We start from the raw sequence: 24,640 nt of genomic DNA on the forward strand, positions 1-24,640 counted from the left end.
AAAAGTTGCTAATGGTTCTGCTGGAGAGCAGCGCAGAGGGGAAAATACAGTTTGGTTTGGTTCACAAGATGCAGCAGAAAATGAAACTAAGAGTGTCATTTTCTCCCAGCCAAGTCAGTTCAGAAGGTGACCATGTCACATACAGAAGAAATACTTATGTCATTATGATCCTATCTGAGTATTTAAAGTGAAAAGTTTTGTGTTTAGTGCAGCTCTAACAGGAAAAGTATTGCCAAGGAATAGATATAATTCAGCATCCTAATTGCAAACCATAAATTTCATTGTTCACATCACTGGATTGGAGAATATTAAACACAATGAGTAAGTCTTTTTCATTCCTAAATATGATAAATTAACACCTACCAACTTCTTGGACAAGACTACAGCAAACCTTGAATGAGCCATGACCTGGTCTCTCATTGAAGTAATCCAGACTTTGCCTCATGAAAATAAATTCTTTCCAGTTACCAAAAATCACAGGTATTTAAACACCACCAAGTGCATAACCACAGATGAATCTTCACTACGTGATGCATACTTGAACAGAGATATGCTGCCTGGCTCTATTTACAAATAATTAAAAGCCCCACCTGTAAGATCTGCCCTGGTGAATTCACATTGCTCAAATGGTTTTCTCCAAACCTGACTTCTTTTGTAGTGTTGAGGCCTGAAGTCAAAACAGTTCTGCATGTTTATAATCAACAACTCCCAAGACCAGCTTAATACATAATCACCTTAGTCCAACACACACATACAGACACAGGCAAGAACATGCAGAATCAGAGTTCATCTTGCAAGGCAGAGGATGCTGGAATGCTTATAGATACGACCAGAAAACACATTCCAGTGTTTTAAAATAATTCCAGTGTTCAGGAACAACTGTGTTCTTAGAACTACAAGCAGTTAATATGTGAGAAAGGGATGGCTGAATTGCACTGGTAACAACTCAGCACCAAGATCCAAGAAAAGTAATGGCAAGAAACACAACACAGTTTCCTCCGCCCCAGAGCTGGATTCTTCTCAGGGCTGTGTGTTCATCAATCTTTTTCCTTACCTTCTTGTATCAAAACAACAACAAACAACCCACAAAAACCTAGCACGAGTCTCAAACTACATGCACTCATCCTTGTCTTATGCCGTGATAAAAGCACCCAGCAAAGCGGTAACAGGAAACGCGGGTGTGGGGCTGGATGCAGCTTCCCCGGGAGATTTTGGCCCAGACATGTCATGACATAAGTTTTGTGTGACCACGAGTCATCCTGGGTGCTGAGATGGTGCTTGTAGTCTCAAAACAACAAAAAATGCACGTTCTCAAGGACCAGTTAAAAAAAAAAAAATTCCATGATACTCCCTGTTTTCCCTTGTCAATCATATTCCCCTTAGTTAGCCTGCGGTGAGTTTGTCAGGAGGAGAGAGACAGAGAGGAAACACTTGAGGAAGCAACAGTTGAGCTGTTTTCAAAACTGGTATTTTTTTTGAAAAGCAAATGAATATTCCAACAAATTACATTTTTTCAGCCTTTAAAAATTAACTTGTATTGACAGTTAATTAACAGTTGTAACTCCCAGCAGGTGGTGAGGAGACCTGCTGTTTTCTGTTCCTAGTGCACAGACAGCCAAATGCTCCAGCCTTGTCTGAGCGCTCAGGGTGATGCTGCAGAGCAAACACCAGGTAAGACATAACCTCAAACTCCCACCATCTAAAGCACACAAGGCAGGGAGACAAGCATCACTGCTGCCAGCTTATCAATGGAAAAATAAAACACAGAGTGGAGAACAAATTGTCTGAGGTCAAAGATGGAACTGCTGGCAGAAATAAGAGCAAATCGCAGCCCTCCTATTTTTTATTACATTCTGTTCACCACAGAAGACAAGCTTTTTTGGGTAGAGAAATAACTCAGGGCTCAGACCTGTGTCCACACCAAATCCATCTCTCTGCACTATTTGTGCACACACAGTGAAGTTTATTCCTCAGAGACAGGACAATATTCCTATACTTAAGACACAGAACTGGGCAAGTACTTCAACACACCTGCAGCATACAACTGTGTTACATCCCAGAAACACTTTGCTGACATGCACAAGCCCCTCAGTGCTACCTAAAGGCCCACAGCCCCTGTGGACCGTGCCTCAGGGCAGACTCCACACAGAACAGCCCTCCCCTGAGCTCCTTGCAGCTGCTGAGCTAAAACTCTTGGTGGAGACATCAATACAGTCAGGCAAAATTCTCTTCATACCATTAATTTGTCACCAAAGTACCACTTCTTCCAAGACAGAGACATTACAGGTGGCGTCTCCCTCCTTTACCCCTCACAGAGCCCTAGACAAGGCACACACATCACACCTCACAAAGAGCTCACGGCACCCCCCTTCCCAGCACAATACCTTGAGCCCCAGCATCTGCTCCACACTTCCATGTCTGCAGCAGGGCAGGTCTTCAGCCCCTCAGGACACACAGGGCAGGTCTTCAGCCCCTCAGAAACAAAGAGCAGAAATGGCCGCTGCCCCTGCTGCAGGCGGCCTGTGAGGGCCTCAGGGTTCCCCCTGCTCCTGGGCTAATCAATCGCCTCAACCTGCATCACCTGTGCCACTTAACGAGGCTGGGCCTTGGCTGGGGATTCCTCAGCTACTCAGCCAAGAGCTGCTGAATAAACCCCAAATTTGGAGTTAGGGGCATTTGTTCTGCGGGTTAAACTCTGGCTGTTTGTCCCTAAAGGCGCAGCAATACAGCTGGTTGGCAAGGCTTTTCCTTCAGCCCCATTAAACCCTTTCCTTTAGTGTGGAAGCGAGTGCCCGACCGTGAGGGGAGTGGGGGGATCTGGGTGGGTCTGCACAGCGAGCGCAGGTGTTTCTAATGAGAGCAGAATGGAGCCAGAGCACCACACACCTGCCTCCCTCCCTTCCCGTGTGCTTCCCTGCGTTTGGGCTCTGGAGCAGGCCCTGGATGACTCAGGGAAACTCCCTCCAAAATGCTGTTTTCATGCAAATAAAAAAATGAACGCCTTTTAAAATGACCTCCCATTAAAGTACCAGAACATTAAAACAACAGAATCGGCTGGAAGTGGTTATTTTCAAACTAAAAAATGCCACTGTGCTCCGTATTTGACAAGAGTTTATATTTTAACCTCTTAACAAGTGTCAAGTTTAGGACAGTGTGCTTTAAAAACACTGGTGATTTTTTCCTTCACATTTTTAGAAACAAAACTCCTTTTGCTCCCAAATCACTTACAGATCAACCTAGATGACATGGTAAAATATGTATTTGTTAAAACATACATGGTGTAGCTCCGTAAAAAAATTCAGCACCTCCTACTGAGCTCCAGGAATCTTGTTACATGTTATTGTCTGCCCATTGACCTGTCAAAATACAAAATACCCTCAGAACCTCTAACACTAACTATCTGTACAGTATATCACTGTATATCAGTATTTATGAATAGACCTTGTCTGTCCACTCCCTACTTGTTTGGAGCAGAGAGTAAGCAAAGTGAGATGGTTTGGGCAGATGCTAACACGCCCTGAACTAGGTTTAAAGTTTTTGGACAGTAAAATACTCTTTATTTATAGTGTAGTGCTTCTTTAATAGTTCAGGCATAGTTCAGTCCCAGTCATATAAATAATACTCTGACTATTATAATAGAAAAAAACCTCAGTGTATAGACCTAGTTATTACACCAACCAGATAAGCCCTTTAAGGCTAGGGTAATTTATGGACTATGTTGGAACATTTATGGGCTAATTAGGCAGATAATAATGAATTTTATGGACATTGAAGAAATCCTGCAGATGAGCAGGCTGGCAAAGCACACAGTGTCACACAGCTTTGAAGACCATTCATCCAGCACTAGTAAAATATGGCTCTGTGAGAGCTGGGGTTTTGCTGGCAGCCAAAACAGTACAGTAAACAACTCCTGCCCTGCAGTGAGATGGGTGCTGGGAGCTCCTGCAGCCTCCTCAGCCACTGGTCTTGCCTGGCAAATATGAGACATGAAAACATTAAGTTTGTTTGGATAACAAATAGTTGCCACCAAAGCACAAAGGCACCAGCTCAGCAAAGCAAGATCAGTGGGTTCCTAATTTTCACCTATTTCAGGAGTAAACTAGGTTCTTCTTGAGATTAAAAAAATATCGCACCAACCCTGATTTTTGGGGGGATTGAATTTAATCAGAAGAGATAATTGTCTCGTTCTCTCAGCAGCGATGGTTTCCTGGTAACCCTTGAAGGCAAGATCTGCTGCTGGGGGTACACAAGTGGCTGCTGCTGGGAGTGGGAGGAGTGGGACAGCAGGTCTGGCCCTGGAAAGAAAACAGGTCCAGGAAAGCTGGTGGACTTTCAAGGACAACCTTCTCCCTGCTCAAGAACTGCCCATGCCACCAATCAGAAAAACAAGAACATGGACCTCCCGACAAAACTGAGACACAGAAAGGAAACAGACACTCAGTGTGAGCAGGGACAGGTGAGCAGGAACACAGAGGGTGACCGGACACTGCAGCAGGTTGCACGGAGAGGTTGTTTCATCTCCATCCAGGCAGGTATTCAAATCCTGACTGGACATGGCCCTGGGAAACCAGCTCTAACTGTCCCTGCTCAGAGCAGGGGGTAGACAGGATGATCTCCAGAGGTCCTTCCCACCTCAGCAAGTTTGTGGTGCTGTTCCACAGAGATGTGTGTGAACTGCCACCCCACTGATGTCCCAAAGGCGCCTGAGTCAGAGCAGCCAGGGAGGTGCCTCCATCTGCTGCAGGCCCACAGCCCTCTCAGGAGGGTCATTGTTTATGGATTGTTGTTTCCCAGCTGCAGACAGACATGGGTGGGAATGCCCTGCCCTTTGCACAACTGTCCCGTGGTCAGAGCTCTCAGCTGCGTGTGGGGAGCTCTCCCAGGACTGTTCATGTATTTTACAACAAACAATCTTGCCATAAAACAAAACCAAACCAAACCCAAGCGAAATAACTTGGGAGTTGGGATGAGAAGCTAGGAACCCCACCTGCAGGATGGATACCTCAGGTGCTGTGTCACAAACCTTTTCCTTCCCAGGGTATTCTCCTCCTTCACAGGTTCACAGAGAGCCAAACAGAGGTTCTCGATTGTCTCAGCAAAGCCTTTAACCTCAAGGCCATGCAATGGCATAAGCAAGAACAACTGGGCATCTACAAGACTCATCTATAAGACCCTGCAATACACATGTCAACTTTCCTGTCTTTTCTTTTTCTGTTTCCCTGCCTTGCCTTACAGCACATCTCAGAGTGACAGCAAACAGCTGAGAGATCCCTAATCCTCTCACTGCTGTTCCTACACTGTTATCTCAGGGCAGAAGGCCCGGCTTTGCAGCCACACATTGCATGTCACACCTCGGCCTATTGATTTAGCAACAGCCTGCTCTGATTTATGGGTGCAACTGACATTACAAGTGGTTCCTGTACCAAAAAATACATGACAAAATGTGGCATAGTCAGTAGAAATTAATTCAAAGCCACCAGACCTGCCCTGGGAATAGTCCTGTGCTTCTAAGTTGGGCGCACTCTGAGGTTTATAGGTATTTGAGCACAGCTCAGCACTGTGCTGCCCAGAATTTCAGGTGGTGTTTTTAAAGGTGTTTGACCAACTACAATTGTAAACTGAAGGTAAATATAATTTTTAAAAGTTGCTCAAACAACACTTTTGTTGCCCTCAGTAGGAGTTGGCACTCAGATCATCACAGAGCTTTGAGTGTTTACTCCAGCTGCGTCTGGAGATTTGAATCCTGAAATGAACTGGCATAAAAAGCTCAGAGACTCAGTCCTGAGAAGGTTCCCAGGTGCCTTCTGGAAATCTCCCCTGGCCCAGTCAGGAGAGGTGGCCTTCTGTCTTAGCAGCACTGAGCAGGGAATACCCAAACATGCAGCTCAGGAACTTGGGATGGGCTTTCCCCCTGTGGTGGTACCGATGGGGACACAGGTAAAACAGCAAAGAGAAAACACTCACCTTGACCTAAAATCTCTACCCTTTCATGCTCTCCCCTCTTTTTCTTTTTACCACCGAAAAATGCAGAGATGTTGGAAGTGTTATGATGGTTTTGATCACCTTTCACATCTCATACCGTTTTCCAGTCAAAAAAAAAAAAAGATGGAAAAGAGGAAAAGCTTAAATGAAATATAGGAGGCTGGAATTGCAGCTAAAGCATGGCAATGCCACAGTTGAACAAGGAAGATAAAGTCTGGTTTACAGAAACCAAAATATACATATCTTTCGCTTTAATATTTCGTTCTGATCAAAAAAATTAGTTTTTCTATATTTCCTTCTCATTCTGACTGGAGATGAAAATCACGGGGTATTAATCCCTTCCTAAATTAGGTATGCCCTCTGAAAAGTATAGCTATAACTGGCCTAGCACTAATTGCAGTAATTTCCCCGTGGCTAAAATGGATGTCGCAGGGCCTTTTATTCCCTTAAATTCTCTTCATCCTTTTCTTTAAACAGCTGGAGTGTGAATGTCGCTTGACATTCCTGTTCCTTTGGGGAGCAGTTGTACCCCCACGACCCTTGGCTGCGTGTCCCAGAAGCTGCAGTCACTCTCAGTTAAGGGTAACTGGCAGCAGAACACACTTTTTTCTGTACAGTGTTAAAAATGGGCAACTTTGTTTTGCCAACCCTCCTGAACTTCCTTTCAGTTCAACGAAGGAGAGCAACATTTGTATAAGAAAGAAATATTGTCTTCAGTGGGAAATGTATTCCATGTGTGTCATAATTTACATTATGACAGATCTTTCTTAACGTACAATATTGTTATTCACCGGGTGGAAAGAAACTTTATCAACTCCTTTCTTCCTTTTCGAAAAAATGTGTTCTTTGAGGCAACCATAATTTTTATTTGCGGAAGTACGTGATAGATTTGAATAATAAATTTATATTAAACCTCCCATTTGTATTCAATTTCCTTCATAAATCTGGATAAGATGTCAGCTGAGCGGTTCATGTATAAAATATTAGAACAAACACTGCCTGTCTAATTGAAAAATCTGTCTTCATCAAGGACCCGGAGCTGAGCTTAAGAATGAAAGATAGAGGTTTTATTTAATGCAGTTCTGCCCCGACTGTCATGAATGCTGTCTTTTTCCTCCCCTTCACCACCTCAACAGGAATAGCAAAGCTCTATTCCCCAACTGGTCTTAAAGGCAGGAATACAAAGATATGCAGAGACAGGAATGGTGGCTGGTGTCTGTGGAGTGGTTTAAGGGACTTATGTTCCCCAGCGTTAATCCTCCTGCACTTAAAGGATGGGAGTTGCAATCCCTACTGTATTGGCTGGCCCGGGCTCAAAATTTACAGCTAATGTAATAATCTCCCAGGGTCACCCCACGGGGTCACTCCTGTTATCACCAGAGGATGTAACGACAACAGTGGGGAGAGATAAAGGCGACAGCAGAAAGGGAAATGAAAAAAGGAGGCTGGGAGGGTTTTGCAGACCAAGGAGAGCAGAAAAAGAGGAAAGGAAGGGGGAGGAAAGGAGCATATGTGTGTTTTCAGAACCGCTGGGATTTCCCTGGCTGATTTAAAGCCCAGAGTGACTGTGCAAAGCTGCCAAACCCACCAGTGTGCCCTGATCCAGCCAGGCTTTCACGAGGGCCACTGCAGAGTCGGCCATGGTTTGAAATGGAGACCAGTGGCCTCTGGAGCAGGGGAGGGTGAGAGCCGGTGGGATTCCCGGTGCTGCCTTTGCTGGGTGCCAGAGGGGACCCAAAGGGAGCAGCATCCCCGCCCAAGGAGCCTGGATGGAGGGTGCCAGGGCATGGGACTCACCCCCGCTGAGCTTCACAGACGTGCAGCAGGGGTGAGCGGGAACCTCTTCGTTTGCTATTCCAGAATAAAAATGCCCAAGTGCCCAGTAACCAACGACACCAGGGTGCCTCTGATGTTCTTGCAGAGTTCACATGTAAGGATGTGCACAAGGCTTTTCTTTGCTGCCCTCGGGAAGCACAGAGGTGAATGAATGAGAAACAATGCTGGTTTTTAGCGAGTAGTCACCAAAGGGGACAAACCTCCACTTTGGTAAAGCTGGATCCTCCCCAGGGCCTCACAAAGGGCTCGGGGAGGGTGGAGGCCACAGTGTTGTGGACAGGGAAGAGCTGTATCCAGATGTGGACTTGGCTGGCAGCAGACAGACTTGTGCAACACTTTGAGCTGGATCAGGTCAGAGATACACCCTGGCACCTCCTGCACATGTGAGCAGCTGCTGGGGTGCTAATCCACAGCTCTGGAAAACTGTGTTCAGTTTTAATCCCTTTAATCAGATACTTTCCCTGCCACCTTGCCCAAAGCACCCAGCTCCTCCAGACCTTGGATTTCAGTTTTCTGCAAATTACATTTCATTTGCTTCCAGCTGTGATCCTGGTGCTCCCATCACAGAGCTGAGGGTCTTTGCACTGGTCTCAGGGCTGCTTTGTGTCCAGCTCTAAGCAAAGAGGCAGTTTGAAGGAAATTGGAGTAACATGGAGGAATGTGGAGAGAAGGAAGAACAAAGAACTGCCAAGGACAACTAAAAAGATGGAACTTGCACAAGAGGCAAAATCTCCGTGTAAGCCATGGTCACAGGTCTGTTCTGATAGACACTAAAGGTGGGCATAACATCAGTATCAATTATTTTCATGTATTGCTTAGTCTTGTGGCCACCCAAAACTTTATCTTCCAGCTTTTTGAAGGGTATCATGGACCAAAGAATTGATGACATTTCTAAAAAGTTCCATCTGTATTTGGGACTCTTTAAGCACCTCATCAGCATCTTTGAGAAGGGAGGAGGTGGATGAAGAGCATCTATTTTAGCATGTCAAGCTCTCCTTTGACTCAGGTATCCTCAACCCCTAAAACTCCTGGTAAGGAGAAGTGTTAGTACATTAGAAATAAATACAGGAACAGGGAACTGATGACTTCAACACTAATGTTACAACCAGTGTAAAGAAAACCAGAGACTCACAAACCTGTCAAAAAACTGTCAAAAGAGAGTAGATTACATTTTTGCTGCACTCAGAAATGAAACCAGTATCAGCCTGAGCCCTCGAAGCACTGGAGTTTGTGTCTCTCTTCATAGTAGCTGGAAATTCTTCCAGGGTGTAAGACAACCTCATTTGTCTCCGGTTGCAGGTTTGTGGCCCGAACAATTTTTCATGTAGGCAGTGCTGCTACAGAGGAATTGCAGCCCCGCAATGCCTTTCACCTTTTAGGAAGAAACTAGGGAGGGAAAGGATGACTTGTGATAGAAATATTTTTTCTTCAGCCAAAAAGATAAGGGAAAAACCCACCCCCATTAACCGCAGCACAAATACTCAGCAAGAACCTAAGAAAACTGGAATGAATATTGTTCAACTCCTGAACAAATCTGCAAATTAAAATGCCTCATTTTCTGGTTTTGATGAAAAACAGAAACACTCCAAGGAAAGTAGAAACTTTCTGTGATTTGCTTGCTTTGGCAAAAATGAAATAGTTTCTGATAATAATTTTTATGAACTCTGTTTTTACCAGCCTTTGCCCTCACCACCCCTTTATTAAAAACCAAGGAAGCCTCTTATTAGAAGATGTGTAAAGAAATAAATTAAAAGCAAATCACCTCTCTGTTTGCATGATACATTAGGGGATAGTGGAGATCTAAAAGAGGTGGTCTCCAGCCAAAGTCAGAGGGAGACTGTGACACGTCACTGGGGACAAAATTCGGGTGGCAGCAGGGATTTCAGTAGCAGAATTTCCCGCCATGCTGAATGCCAGGAGTATGAGCTTTTAATTAAAGTTTCAAGAATGTCATAACAGACTGGGAGCAGACGCTAGAAGTGGCTACCAACCACGCTAGAAATGGCCACCAAACATCCTGCCTCACCTACAAGACGTGATCCAAAGTGTGAAGGGTTCGGTGTGTGATGTGACACTGCTGCGCTTCTTACAGAGCACAGAAACGGGTCATTTTGTTCTCAGGTGTTACAATCACTGACACGCACATATATAAATATATCTAACAAGAGGAAGGCAAGAGGTTAACCCCAGCTCTGGAGGTTCCTGACTCTGGAAGATACAGTGGCTGATGGGAGCAGTGTTTCCATCCGATACTGTAATTTATGGAGTGACCTGTCTATTAACCCTGCCCCACTCTCGCTGCACCAGCAGCAATTCAGGTGCAGCTGAATAACCTCTGTCATTGTCCTGGCCTGCCATGAGGTTTCTCAGCTCAATGCCACACTTGAATGACACTCTGTCATTATGCTATATTTAGGTAATGAAAGGTGTAATTAGCTTTGTTCTGCTGCAAGCTGATCCGACCCTGTATGCATTATAAAAGGTAATAAAATAGGTGCACAGATATAAAAACCTGAATAAGCATATTATTCAGTGTAATTTCACGAGCCAAAAACCGATGAAAGGACGGGGGTAAGGGAGCCTCAGCCTCTCCAGAGCCCAGGCAGCCGTGAGAAGCCGCGCAGGGAGCGCGGCGCAGGTATGTCGAGGAATCAGCCGAGCCCCAGTGAGCCAGACCCAGCCGGTGCAGCTTTTATATAATTGATGGCATTTTGTGATGATTGCTTTCCTATTACAGCACTGTATCTTATCTCCCCATTGTGAGGGGAGAGGCTTTATGTTATTGTCAGCAGCCCTCCAGAGCCAGCATTATCCCTTTGTGGGGCTGTCGGCTTGTCATTAATTGTCCTGCCCGACCTTTGTCTGGGACTTTGGCCATCTGCTTTATCGCACCCCATCAGCCCGCGGTGGGAATGAATGGAACCGATAATATAAAAGTCCTGGCAGGAGAGATACCGGGCCAGAAGCTCTGGATGCCAAATTAGTCAGTCCTTGGGACATCACGCATTTTCTCAGCATGAGTAATTCCAGTCGGGGAAAGGACTTTTGCGGTATTTGCAAACAAAATAAAAAAGCTGGCGTGTTTGAGATGGATGATGTCCTTACCAGCAGGTCCTCAGTGATCCACACCAGGTGAGTGGCACACCCAGCTCCGAGCTGTGCCTTAGCTTTTCCGGGAATATCCTGAAAGCTTCACTTGTCTCCAAGACAGCGGAAAATCATGCAGTGGCTCATACACTCTCCCACATCCAGGTCACGATCCCGAAGACGAGCTACTCCTCCAACTCACCCACAGCACCACTGCAGCCCTACAGGAAGGGCAGAGGTGCAAGTCCAAGGTGCTCCGTGTCTTGTGGCCCACCCAAAGAGCTCCAGGGCTGTCAAGTGCCTCACACACATTTGGAAGGGGCTACTCCAAGACTACAGCATTCAGAGTGTGTGGGTTCAACCTCTCGTGCCCACCTCACACGTCGTGCACTGGACGTGGCTGCTCCTGGGTGAACCACGGAGCACTCACCACACTTGGTGGTTGCCTGGCAATGTCTGGCCCTGCACACACACAAAACACACCTTGGAGGAGCAGACTCCAGGGTGCTGGACAGCATTTTCTCCTAGTGGCCACGATCAAAGGCTGTTGGAGTCACGGGAAAGACGCATCCCTCCCATGGACTCCAGTGGGCTTTAAAGCAGGGCCTGAGATCAGCAGCCTATGAAGTCTCCTCACAAATGTCTCCCACAATAAAGATGTTTCACCCGATGCAGATGCCCATAAAACATTTCTCAAGCAATTATAAACAGGTACTGCTGAAATGGCGTGGGAACAGACGGACACAAAGGGGAACAGCTCTGTGTTCTCCTCACTAATGAACAGCACTATGGGTTTTGGTCCCCGGTGGGAAAAAGGAGTTTCTCAGATATATTCCCTAGATGAGGCAGGAGCTGATGGTGAATATAACCAAAGTACCAAAGATTCCAGTTACTGCCATCTGGTCTGGCTGTGACCACCAAGTGACTTGTGCATACCTATCCCTCCATCCCACTTTTTACCAACATCTGCTCTCTTTTCCCTCTGGTGGGTCTCTCACTCCTGTTTTGCTTGCCACGTATAAAGAAATAAATGTTTGCAATAGCTTGAATGTAGTTCTCTTCTAAAAAAAACCACTGACTCTCAGGGAATCTTTAGAGCAGCACTAAATTCTCCTGAACATGCTGCCCTACAGTAGCAAAGGTAAGAAAGACATAAAAAAGAGCCCTTTGAAATTCACAGTATTTTTTTGTTTTTAATTTTTTCCCCTTGTGTGTGATAGTTAATCAATTCTTCCAATTTTCTTATTTCCTCATAGCACACTGTCTTTATCAGAATAAATCAAGTTTTCCTACCCTCGTGGCCCAGCTCCCACATTCCAGGGTACAGGAAAAGTCCACCAAGCAGCCAGGAGCATGAAGGCAGGTGGGGACACACCAACCCCCTTCCCGCAGAGATTTCCCCCAGGAATTACAGGGCAGAGAGCCCTGTGTACCTTGGGAGGTCAGGACAGATTTCCTCACAACCCTCTCAGATCTTCTGAAGTCAACACACCAGCTACAAGCAGCCACACAGCTGATTTTTTTCCCCCTTTTTTCCCCCACAAAGAGCCAGACAAAGCCACAGCAAGACACTCCACATGCACAAGCCCCAACCTGCCACGGGCCCGGCTGGACACAGGCTCGGCACAACCCGCAGCAAACACCTCCCCAGATCCACAGCGGGACACTGCAGCCGCCCACACTTTCACTCAGGAATGCCTCTGGTCTCGGGAGATGATGGATATTTTCTCCTGATGTTACCCATGGAAAAACAAACACACACACACACACCTTCTGACAGCCCTGTAACCTGGCTACTACTGGGGGGTGAGAAGCCACACCCTGCGAGTGCAAAATTACTCCTGGGTTCAGGCAGGCACAGAGAGCACGGGGTACCCTGCTCTGCCAGAAACTTCCTCCTCAGCGATGGGAAAGTCACTTAACTGCCAAAATTTGGATATTAATGAGCGCGAGACACGTGAATATTTTTCAATTTGCTCCTGGTAAAGTCGGGGTAATGGCTGGGCCCAACCTCGCACGAGGGTGGTGAGAAAAAACCAATAAAGGTGGTAAGACAGTCACAGCCTGCTGTGGGATGGGGGCCACACACATTCCTGAAATAGATTTCCTTGGGGTCAAGTTTCTCTGGAGGTGGTGTTTCGAAAGCTAAACATAAAGGGGTAATGAATTACCACTCAGGATAAACCCGGTCCTTAGCTAGTCATAGTTTAGATATGTCTCATAATGTTTTTATCAGGGCCAGCTCCCGTGCTTATTAAAAACGCCAGTAATGTCCTGTTCCACTGGGTTTCTCCGGCCTCAAGTGATACTGCTTGCTGAATACAATGAAAATGTGACACTTCAAAAATAAATGTGTTCTTTCCAAGGAAATCTGGCTCAGGACGCCCGATAAATTCCACCATTCCCTCGGTGGAATTTGAAGAATCCCTCCCCATCCTTCAGCTGGTATTTTCTTAAAAGTAACTATCAGGAATTATCAAACGCGGGGAATTCCCAAAGGGCCTAACATCCCAGCTGGATCAAAGTGTGGCGGAGATAAGATCAGCGAGTGCACACATCCCCATTCTGGGGAAGGGAGGTGGGTGGAAGGATAAATACAGTGGAGGCTGTGCCAGAAGCTCATGCAGCACAAACACTCGGCTACCCCAGATGCATTTTCAGCTGGCTTTGTCTGTGACAGGCCTCTTCCCACCTGCGGAGAGAGGAGCGGTTCAGCCCGAGTTGATCTGGCACCGGGTCCCATTTGGCACCTCTGCTCCTCTCCCAGGCAGAGCAGGGGCCTGCCCAAGCCAGGCAAGAGGGATGAGGTACTCCTTGGACCCAGGGGTGCAAGCAAAGGAGAGGCACCAAATGCGGTTTTCCACAGTTCCTGCACAGTTCACATTCCTTCAAAGTTCCCACCAAGCTGAAGGGCCTTTAAAACCCTTTAAAAGACACCAGGTCCCTGATGGTCTCTTGCCAAAAGGTAGCCGAGACTTCACTTTTCATCTTAAGACAGCTTTGGTGATTCCATGTTTCTGCAGCAGATGTTGGAATCTGTTGTGGAAAAGCACTTTTGGAACATGAGACTCCTGCTTCCCAATCAAGGGTGTTTGGGCAAACTTTGCAAAAATAAACAGATGCACATGTGTATTCGTGCATTTGTTTCAATGATAACCTGTGGATGGAGGGGCTGGTGCTTACTGCCTGTGTAGTTTTCTCTTTTATATTGAGTTTTCCATAATGTAGGCAAGAGGAAATAAAAACCAATGAATTCTGCATCCTCCCTGGGCAGCCTGGTTTCCCTCTGTCAGACCCCCACCCCACTCACCAGGTGCAGTGTTACTGTCTGCACCCAGGGAAGAACTACAGTGCCTATTCTTCTCCCTTAAGCAGATGTTTAAAAGACACATTTCTACCAGCCTGAGTTATTAAAAAATCAAAGTAAAGGGGAAATCCTAACAGCATAAGAGCAGGGCTAAGTAAAACTACCACAGAGTAAGAGCAGTTGTTGCACTGGCAGTGGATACTGATATCACAAGGTGGTTGGAGAGAAGATGCTGCACATTCTCAACTACTCAGTGGTGTTTATCTTTCTACCCTTTTAATATTTTCATTTGGCCATTGCCTGGCAGTTGCCAGATAGGAACTGAATCAAGCTGGGTCATTTTTTTTTCATTTCACTTGCCTGACTTACTGTAAGAGCTGCGAGGTTGGTTGGTATAGAATGGAAACATCAGGGGAAGCGGGTTTTTATCAGTGGCTTCTGGGGGAAATGTGCCAATAACTGTGGTGCTGTTATTTGTTTCACCAGTCTGAATTCACAGGGAGTGAGTGAGGAGACATCAGGACCAGGGCAATTCCGCACTGGGGGATCAGGCAGCACCTGCAGGAACTGCTGATGCCACCACCATCTGGGAATGGAGAGGTGTGTAAGGGCTTTGATGATTATTTTACCGCTCGTTTTAATGCCAGAGTTTCCATTTTTCACACGCTGATTGCTTTCAGGTTCATACTATACCAGCAGAGGATGCATTTTTAAAATGTTTTTCCAAGGACTGGGAAAAGAGATTCTTAGGATTTTCCTGCTCTTTGGGGTCACTCGCAGCACAGGCTCTGTCAGTGCCGCTGTTTGGATGGTAACGTGATGAATTAATGTTATTTAAAGTGGGCCCGGTGCTTCACGGGCAGCACACACATCATCTCATAAATGTGACACGTGAACAGAAAAATAACAGCACATGATATTATCACACTGAAAGTTTGGGTGAAAATGCATTCAGAATTCTCCCCGACGGCGAAAGCGTTCTGTTATTTTTCGACATTCCTGTTTGTACGGAAAACAAGGCGGTGCTCGTGCTCAAAGACAAATGGGATTTTTCCAAGATCTCATATCAGCCTTCTGCAAAAGGCTTTTCGAGGAGGAATGTGTGAGGAAGTGGCAATGATAGACAGGTAATTATTAAAGGTGACAGAAGCAGGATGTGGTGCCAGGAAGTATTTCAAAGACCCAACCAGCAAACAGAGTCTGGCTGCTTTAAGCAAGATTTGCAAGTACGGAGTAAAGTTAAGCTTAGGCTCAAATAGAAGGAGGCTGAATAAGGATGGGCTTATGCACATATTCAAGTTCTTTGATGAGCAGTTTCTTATTAGTGGGTTTAATTTTACACAGCTGAAAGTGCCAGAGCGAGCTGCTGGGATGTTAATACAGAGAGTCTTCGCTGACCAAGCTCAGCCAGTGGGTGGAAAAAGTTGTGGAATGGTGTTAAAGAACATTCCAGAGCAAAATTAGCTCTGCTTCTTATTATATACATTTCAAAACATGGGCAAACTGTTAATAACAAGATGAGACATCAAGGAATGCATCAAGGATAACGAGTTAATCATTAAATTATTCCTGTCTGTTTACATTGTCAGACAAAGTAGCAGTCAAAACATTCAGAACGTTGCCTCAGCGCTAGAAAATCCACAGGGAAAATACCTTTTCGGCACTTAAAATAACAATTTTCGTGCTACTGAGTCATCAAAATTAGTTCTGCACTGTTAAACTTTAAAGGAATTCTGCAGATAAAGGAATCCATGAAGTGACTCTGAGTCAATTGTGCGATGAAAACCATTTATGCTGGAAAACAACAAAAAAACCCCCTTACTATTGGTATTTTCTCCTACTTTTGGTATTTTCTCATCCTGACTAACACCAAGCACTGTTATTTCAGTGCTGGATATTTAACAGGCTAGCACAGTGAGAGGGATTTACTAACAACCACACCAATTTATGCAGATTAGACCTGTTTCCCTATGGCCGCTATAACACTACTCCAGAAAGGACAATGGCTTTCCTTCCCTCACTCGGATCAGTGCGATCTCATCCAGTGCCACAGGCTCGTCAGAAATGCTCCGAAGTGATGGGGAAGGGGTTGTTGTTGGCCTTCCTAAGATTCACCTTCTCATCCGACACGACACAGCTGACAAGTCACTGACCTGCCCTGGTGAGCCTCTGCATGAGGATGAGAAGGAGGGAGGAGAGGAAAGGGGAACTGTAAATGTCTGATCTCTGGGGACTGAGCAAAACACCCGGGACAAAAAGCCCCTGTAGAAAACTGCTCCTAAAAATCATCACATCTGTCTTTCTCAGGTCAGCTGACTGCTGAAAACAGCAGCATGGGGACATTTGTGTCACTCCCATGCTGGGAATGGCATCGGCAGGGCCTGAAGAACTCACCAAGAGCACCCTGTCCTAATTTCTTAATTAAATGTCCAAAATAAGAATATTTAGGGCTTTCAGCTCTGTGCGGTTTAGCAGTTCTACTTTGGGATTCCCAAAGATGTTTAAGGGCACTGCAGAATTGTTTTGGACAGCTGGGATCCCTCCTAATGGGACTGTTACAGAGTTATGGAAAAGGAGAAGAAGCATATGAAAAGGAAGATACAGATCTAGAGTAATTTTCGGTGTTTATTTACAGAATGTCTGTACATAACTCCTCCAGAGTTACTCCCACCTTAGGTGAACATAACGTCCCCAGCCTGAAGATCTAAATTGTTTGGAGAAGACTATGAATTATTTTGCTTGGTCAAACATCCTCAGTCATTTCTTCAGTGAGGGACTCTCCTAAGGAGTTCCTTAAGACATTCTCACTTATTTGCCTCTCCATGTAGCAGACACTACTGTTTCCCTCTTTATCTGGTCCCTGGTCACCGCTGGCTGCAAGGCATGAATCTCCAACCCTTTCCACTGTCCCACCACTCTGGAGAGCCAAGTGGCCCTTTGCAACACCACAGGCTGCAAACACACCCAAACTCATCCACCTTTCCTGGGAAACCACCTGGGAAACCGCTAGGGATCTCTGTGTCAGAGAGCCCCAGCCATTCAAATTCCTGCAGATGTGATCGGCTTTGTGATTATCAGCCATTACCCAACTGGGCTGGGTATTTCCACTCCTGCCCCTCTCTTGTTTGGTCACAAGATGTTTGATTAGAGAGACAAAGAAAGTTTCCTTATATCCTCCTTGCTGCCTTTCGAGGGGGAAGAATTGCAGAAATGCAACAAGCCCAATTTCCTCTCAGTCAAGATTAATTTGAAAGCTGACCAGTGAAAGTATGTTTTTTCTTAAGCTATAATACACTTGCAGCTACTGGGATGGCGGAGGCTGTAAAATATCTACCATATGTAACAAATGAAGTTTATTTCTCCCAAGTGAGAACTCATTCAATAATGTTTTTAAAAAAATTAGCAGGAGGATACAGTCTTTTTGGTGCTACCTTCTTCAGCAGATTTTTAATGATTATTCTTATTTCCTCATCAAAAACATTTTCTACCTTGGTTGGTATGCTCCTTTCTCTGGTATTTCCACACACTAGTGGTGTTTGTTGTTTTATTTGAGAAAAGTAAGGTTTTTTCACTGAGATGAAGAGTGATCTTTACTTCTCTCAAAGTCATGCGGGTCAATATATTCCCAGTGGAAAACAATTCCAACATTACTCTGGACAACAAACATAATGTGTGAAAGAATGAATGGAAAACAACTAGAATGGTATGAAATGTTTAGCAAAGCTTGAAAGTATTTTATAAGCACATTTTTGCTTCATAGGAAGAGAAAACAAACACTGAAAACTACCAACATTTAAACTTATTTTCCATTAAAGGTTAGTTAGAGCAGCTCTAAAACTGTCACAGAACAGGACTTTAAACAAGATGGGAAAGATGATTCCTGACCTTTGAATATCACAACATTTACTCAAGTAAAGAATGAATCATGATGACTGAATGAATCCACAGAGGGGACTCCGTTTGCAGTAACTTCCCCAAAGAGAACTTCAGTGAGCCCCACTGCTGAGTGACATTCCCATGACATTTCACAGAGCACCAGGAATGCCATGGTATACTGGAAGACCTCTGGGATATGGACTATGTTTTGGTTTGAAGTAATATTAGTCATCGAGGCCCAAATCCATGAGCTGAGTGTCATCGCCATAGTACAGACAAACCCGTGAAAGTAAAGAATGGAATTCCATCCCATGAAAATACTGGAGCAGCCCTTTAACATGAACAGAACAGTGCAAGCAACTGAGTGATGGCAGAGCTTTGCAGTGCAGAGGCAATGAGAGGCACTAGGAATTTCGGTTTGACTTCATATTCACATGTTATCGAAATGTGTAATAAGGGAGTGGGAAACACCTCCGTGTTCACAGGTGGCACAGAGGAATGGGAGGCAGAAGCCAGGTGTGGCACTGAGCACACAAAACAGCTATTTTCCTTTTTGGACTGATATATTAATGTTTTCCTTTCTTCAGTGTGGCATCACCACCACTCCTCCCGTGAAGCTGCAGCAGACAGGGCACTGTCTTAGCAGAACTGGTGTGAGTGGCACCACTGCTGTACTGCCACAGGGCACAGTTCCTGCAGAATATCCTCACATTCACCTGTGCTGAGCCTAATTGCTGCTCAGACAGCAATTAATACCCAAATATTTAAGACAAAACACACCTCCAAGTAATCTAGTGCATAACCCCGATCTCACATTTGGTTTGATGGTGTTTTGAGAGCTTAAGCCTCATTTTCCTTCTTATCTGTCAGCACAGGAGAATGATACTGTGTTTTCTACTGGCATATGTTTGCTACTGGTTTTTCGCAGCTGCATGGGAGTCAAGGCAGGAAAAAACCCCATGTCCAGTGAACTTGGGAGCTGACTGAGCTGTGCCCAGATATCCACCTCTGAGGCAGAAGCAAGATGCTCTGTGCAGTGCCCTGAGGGTCCATGCCTTGTTTTATCTCCATCTTTTGCGCTGTTATGGGGAACTGATCACCACTCAAATGTTTTGCCTCATGAGAGCCGGTATCCTCTCAAGAGATGCTTGGAAGATAGAGGCAGATTCCTAAGCTGGTACAAACAAGCAGACGCTCCTTTTGAACATGCACAGGGAAACCAACTGCTCTCATAATCCTACAGGACCTCCAAGAGAGACTGAAGTGTTCATTTCTTTTCCCCCTGGAGCAGCCAGCACTTCTCTGCTTTTGCAAGAAGCAGCAGTCATGGGTGATGGAATCCCAGCCTTTTGCAGCACAAGGACCTGTTGCCTTTTTCCCTCCACTGAGCTGATTTCACGTGCTGAGGCCACAGGAACCAACGGCACCTCCAGCGGGAATGAAATCCCTGTTCTTGCACTTCCTTGCTATTGATGAGATAGGAGCTGACAGGGCTGATCCCCGATTTCCGGCTCTGCCTTCCCAGCCCACCCTGGGGATGGGGATGGGGACAGGGATGGCGCCCTGCGCTCATGGAATGGGAATTACATGTTAGGAGTGGAAACACCACGCAGGCTGGCTCCCCGCTGAGTTATTTACTTGCTTGAAATGTCAGCTGGGCTATTTTTCTCCCTCTCCCTCCCTCTCTCCTTCCCCTCCTCCTCCCCATCCTCACCTTGCAAAGCAGACAAAATGCCAAGCAGAAATGTCACTCCAGCCAGTAAGTTCGCTTTGGGGCATAAGCTGCACTTTGATAATGGTATTTGTTCTGTGGGTGGTCAAATTCCCCTCCACCTCCCCTTTTTGGTCCCAACCATTATCTCACGCAAAGATAAGGTTCATAATCCTCGGAGCTGTGGACACTGCAGAGCTCGTGAATCGGCGTGTTCACGGTGCTTATTAACGATTGCTGCTTTCATGCACCTTTTAGATTTGTTCTGCTGCTTTCTCTAGGTGGGAAGTCTCCAAAAAACTTTCAGAACCTCAGTTTTGAGGCACACATATAAGTGCAACCCATAAGTGCACATATGTTGTTTATGGCTACTATTAAATCTAACTTTAGTTTGCGCTCGGGCTCGCAGTTCTGCTAGAAACAATAAGTTTCTAAATCCAACAAATTAACTCAAGTTCATTTATATAGTTTATATTTTCACAAGCTTAGTCTGAGATTCAGGTCTATCTATCTCTCTTTTGCAGCCTAAATGACAGCACTGTCCTGCAGGAATAGATATTCCTGCTTCTGTTGGTTAGCAGGAGGCTTCCTAATCCTCTGACTTATAAAGATAACATCAAGAAAATTCAAAGAGATTTGGTACAGTTTCTCCTAAACTGACTCACACTTTAAAGCTTAACTCCTAAAAATATTTAATTGCTTTACATTGGCATAACCCGTTTCAGGTGAAGGAAAAAAAAAAGAGATCCTGGAACTCGTCCTGCATCTACTCTGAGAGGACTGCACAGCTTTTCATACACCAGCAATGTCACATGTCCGTAACTTTCTAGGTAGAGACAATGTGAATGACAAGATGAGTAAGAGGAGATAATATAAGCACACAAAATGAGGAGCGGTGCCAGGAAAACAGGCTGAAACAACCATTTATCCCCCCCCCCTTTTTTTTTTGTATAGCATGAACGATGAGCTTTCAACCTGAAAGGAATACCTTTCCACAGAACAGAAATCTGGATGGTGCCACTCTTCACCCCAAGATTACATTGTCATCCTGAATGCAGTGAAAAGAATTAAAAAACCCTTCTACCTACAGGAAAATAATAAACACAACAGATACAAAGGGTAACATTACAGAAATATAATAGCTACAAAAGGTGAGTAAACAAAAGCTTCTGAATGCATAAAACCTTCGAATCTTCAGGGCATAAAATCTACATTTTACTGCTTTGGGGATGGGTTGGCTTTTATCTGCCTATTGCACACTTACCTCCCCAAAAATGGTTTCTCTTGGCTGCTGTCAGAGGTGGCTCTTGGCCAACTGCATCCCTGGCTGTGCCACACAACCCAGTTCTCTGCAGGCACTGCAAAGCAAGGAACACAATCTCAAACTTCACAGTCAGGTTCCCCCCCCCCCAAATTGCACTAATAATCTCATCAATGATAATGAGCAAAAGAACAGTAATTGAAAAGGACTCAAATTCAAAAAATATCCAAGTTTTTATCCTTCTTATCTTGGGCTTCACCACTAAGTTAGGTTAAAAGAATTCATTTGAAGTGAGGCCAAATTTGTTCTCAAATTCATTTCATTTACCCTGCAAGATGTACGGGGCTGCAAGGACAGATGTGAGAACTGAATTTGGGTTTTGAGAGGCTTAAAATAGTAGCCAGAACCTGGAAACTTCTGTTATCTCAACATCAATTTTTAACCTGATTAGGGAGAAAGTTTCATTTGTTCTCTGTGCCAATTCCCAAACTATGAGGTCATACAGCACTGGTACCCAAACTCCATTCCCTGTTAGCCCTTTACACAAGGAATGGAGTCTTTGGGATTGGGAGCAGATTCAAGTTTGTAAACCAGTTCATTCTTCCAAAAGCAAGCAATCTGGTGGTAAACCTTCCATATTTTAGCAAAGCCTCTGGGATCAGTATATGACCTGTGCATATATGCCTTCACATATGCAAACACTGGCATGTTTATTATAGGCTTATCTAGCCAGGCTTTACACAATGATGTTGAAAATGAGGGAATCAAGTGAAAAACGACAGCTGGCAAAACTTTTGCCTTGCCCTTTGCCTTTTTGTATGTAAAAAGCTCTTTCTGCTTTATGGTCACGGAAAAGTGTACGAGAAGAGTGTGCCTAGGAAAGTCTGCTTGGATCACTGCCATCACTAGAACAAACTTATCTTGTTCCCCAAAAGACCAACAGTTCTCTCTCCTCCCTTCTTGTTTTAACAACCAGCAGTAATAATACCACCCTATCTCGTGCTGTAATCCATCCTCTGAAAAGTGAATCTGAGATAATCAGCAATAAAGCTGACTTAGCCCTGCTCTCTGACAAATAGCACCTTCTCCACATGCTCATGGGGAACCTAAACCTTCTCAAGCAGGCATGGTGCAAGTCCTTCCAAACCAGAGAGGCTCCTCCTTCCCTGAAATCCAGGTGAGACAAGTGTCTAAATACCCCAGGATGCTCCATATCAAACAGCCTGGCCCTGGTCTTCAGGTGTGAAGAAAACAAAGACCTGGCTGAGAAAGAGCCATGGCTGATTCATGCCATGCATGAGATATATATATATATAACCCTTTTCCATACAGGATCACAAAAGCAGGTAGGAGAGCACAATCCATCCAGAGCTGTCACTGCAATCCAGGCTGCAGATACAGACACGTAACTCCTGTCTTGCTAAAGTGCTCTAACGTAAATTTGGCAGTGGAAAGGTTCAGTGGGGCAAGCTCTCATGGAAAAAAAAGATAAAATGAGAGGAGATAATGGTGCTAAACATGAGTGCATGCAATTATAAGTCCACAGTGTCCATGTCTTTCATGTGCAAGCAGATATGGTTACCTCCTTTATTCCCCACGGTTAAAGGCAGCATTTGTGTCGTAACGACTCTTGAAAAAATGAATGAGTTACTTGAGATTTTTTTGCAAGCTACCCAGGGGATTTGTTTGCCACAGTGATCATTCAACTGACCAGGATGTGAGCAACCCAGGGGTCTGTGCTCCTGAACTCCACCAGCACCTGCTCTGGGCAGGGAGGGAGCTGTGGCCATGGCACATCGGCCACTCTGCAGCCTCTTGGGCTCCAGTGTGGGTGGCAAGGAGATTTCCTGGTGAGTGGATACAAAGCACAGCTTTCCTGGCATAGCTGTGCTCAGGCCAGGAGGGTTTTACCATCACAGCACACGCTGTAAAGCATTTCTACACTAAACATGACCTCGGTCATCACTATTATTTTTACTACCTAGATTTGCAGTGCTGTGGCAAAAGGGGGTGGGAGAAGAGCATGGTGATCCCTGTTCTGCAGAACATTGCACTTCCTCTAGTCCCTCCACACATGATTCCCCATAAGCTGTTCAGATCCCCTTCAGGAAATCACATATGTGCTGTTTTACCACCAAAAGCTGAAGTGAGCTCTCACAGGTTTAAATGCTGTTAAGTGCTGCCCAGAGAAACTTCCAGTCTAAGCTGGGAGGCCACAGATACCCTTTTATCCTTTGCAGCTATTGCACAGGTTGAGATTTTTAAAAGAACACATCATCAGGTCCAAGGACAGAATATTCTTTCTCCAAGTTTTCACTATCACAAACTTTCACCACTGCCTATTCCACGACATTTTAAGCAACACGACTGTGCTGGGGTCCACCTGGTGTGCATGGGCTATGAGCTCCTCAGCAGCACCCCTCCTTCTGCCTCCCTTTGGAGAACTCCTCATGAGACAGTCCAGTCCTCCAGACACAGATATCCAAATATATACAGACCTATGGCAGCGCCTGAAGTGCTGTGCACGAGTCCCAGCTGATGGTCTGAGCCAGAAATGTCACCTCGGGGTGACGTGCAAGCCTTTTTAAGCAATCAGTTAAAAGTGTAGCTGTGTGCTAGAATGAAAAGAAGAGGAGGCAGGGAAAAGAAACTTCACTTGCCTGATGGTGAGATGCGTTTGCACTGCGAGGAAGGAGCTCACGGGCCGAGTTTTTGCACGGCATTTTTACAGGCTTTGGGGCCAGCTACGAGCTCGCCGGTTCATGAACTCCCTCTTGGCCAGGGCCCAGAGCTGACACCAGCTGGGCACTTTTCAGCCTTTATAAAGTAAATTACACTCCAGGAGGCTGTCACTCTTTGCACAAATGAGGAAAACCTGAGGTGAAGCCATACCGCAAAATAACGTGCCAGCACAGAGATAGTCACTGAGGTAACCCCGCAGAGCTCAGCTCCTGGCTCTGGAGGGCAGAAAGAGCTGCTGCTGCTGCTCCTACAGCCCCTGGCAATGCACACACTGGTGAGACACTCTGGAAGTGCTGGGGCTGCTCCTGTTAATGGTGTTTCTCTTCCCATTAGCAAGCTCTGCTGACTTTTCAGGCCTGGGTCTGAGGACAACCTCTGGTCCCCACTGTAAAGCAATTTGAGATGAAAGCTGCTAGTCATGTAACGGGTATGGTTATGAGTCAGCAGCTTCAACAGTTTCCCAAGGTTTTTGTTTTTACTTTAATGTCAAAAGAACAGCATGAAATCCAGGTCTTACCCTCAGTTGTTCCCAGCAAGAGGAATAACTCATATTTCCAAGGAGCTGCTTAGGTGACAATTTCACCTGGACGTGTGAGATCAGCTTTCACCAGCTCCTGTCTGGAAAGGAAGAGTGCTCTTATGGAGAGAGCAGAGGTCAGTACTTAGGAGATCTGGTCTCAGCCCCATGACAAGAAGGTATGTGACCTTCAGCACGAGCCTCAGCATCCCAGGACTCAGCTCCTCCCTCTCGACTGAGAAAACAAGCCTTTACCATTTCACTCCAGTCCCCTGTGAAAATGCTGTCGCACCCTGTTACTCTGTGAGAGGGAGGTGAAAA

At 45.5% G+C, this 24,640-nt stretch overlaps 1 long non-coding RNA gene across 13 annotated transcripts in view; it reads right to left on the reverse strand.

Annotated features, from left to right (window-relative positions):
• Positions 1-24,640, reverse strand: part of LOC113997095 — a 313,930-nt gene that overhangs the window by 92,962 nt on the left and 196,328 nt on the right. For all 13 annotated transcript variants that reach the window (XR_005566645.1, XR_005566654.1, XR_005566655.1 and 10 more), the window contains one exon: positions 21,064-21,157. This is a non-coding gene — a long non-coding RNA (uncharacterized LOC113997095). The remainder of the gene's footprint in view (positions 1-21,063; positions 21,158-24,640) is intronic.

Source organism: Pipra filicauda, unplaced genomic scaffold (assembly GCF_003945595.2).
Source record: "Pipra filicauda isolate LSUMZ 115617 unplaced genomic scaffold, ASM394559v2 scaffold77_size3566232_pilon, whole genome shotgun sequence".
Lineage (NCBI taxonomy): Eukaryota > Metazoa > Chordata > Aves > Passeriformes > Pipridae > Pipra > Pipra filicauda.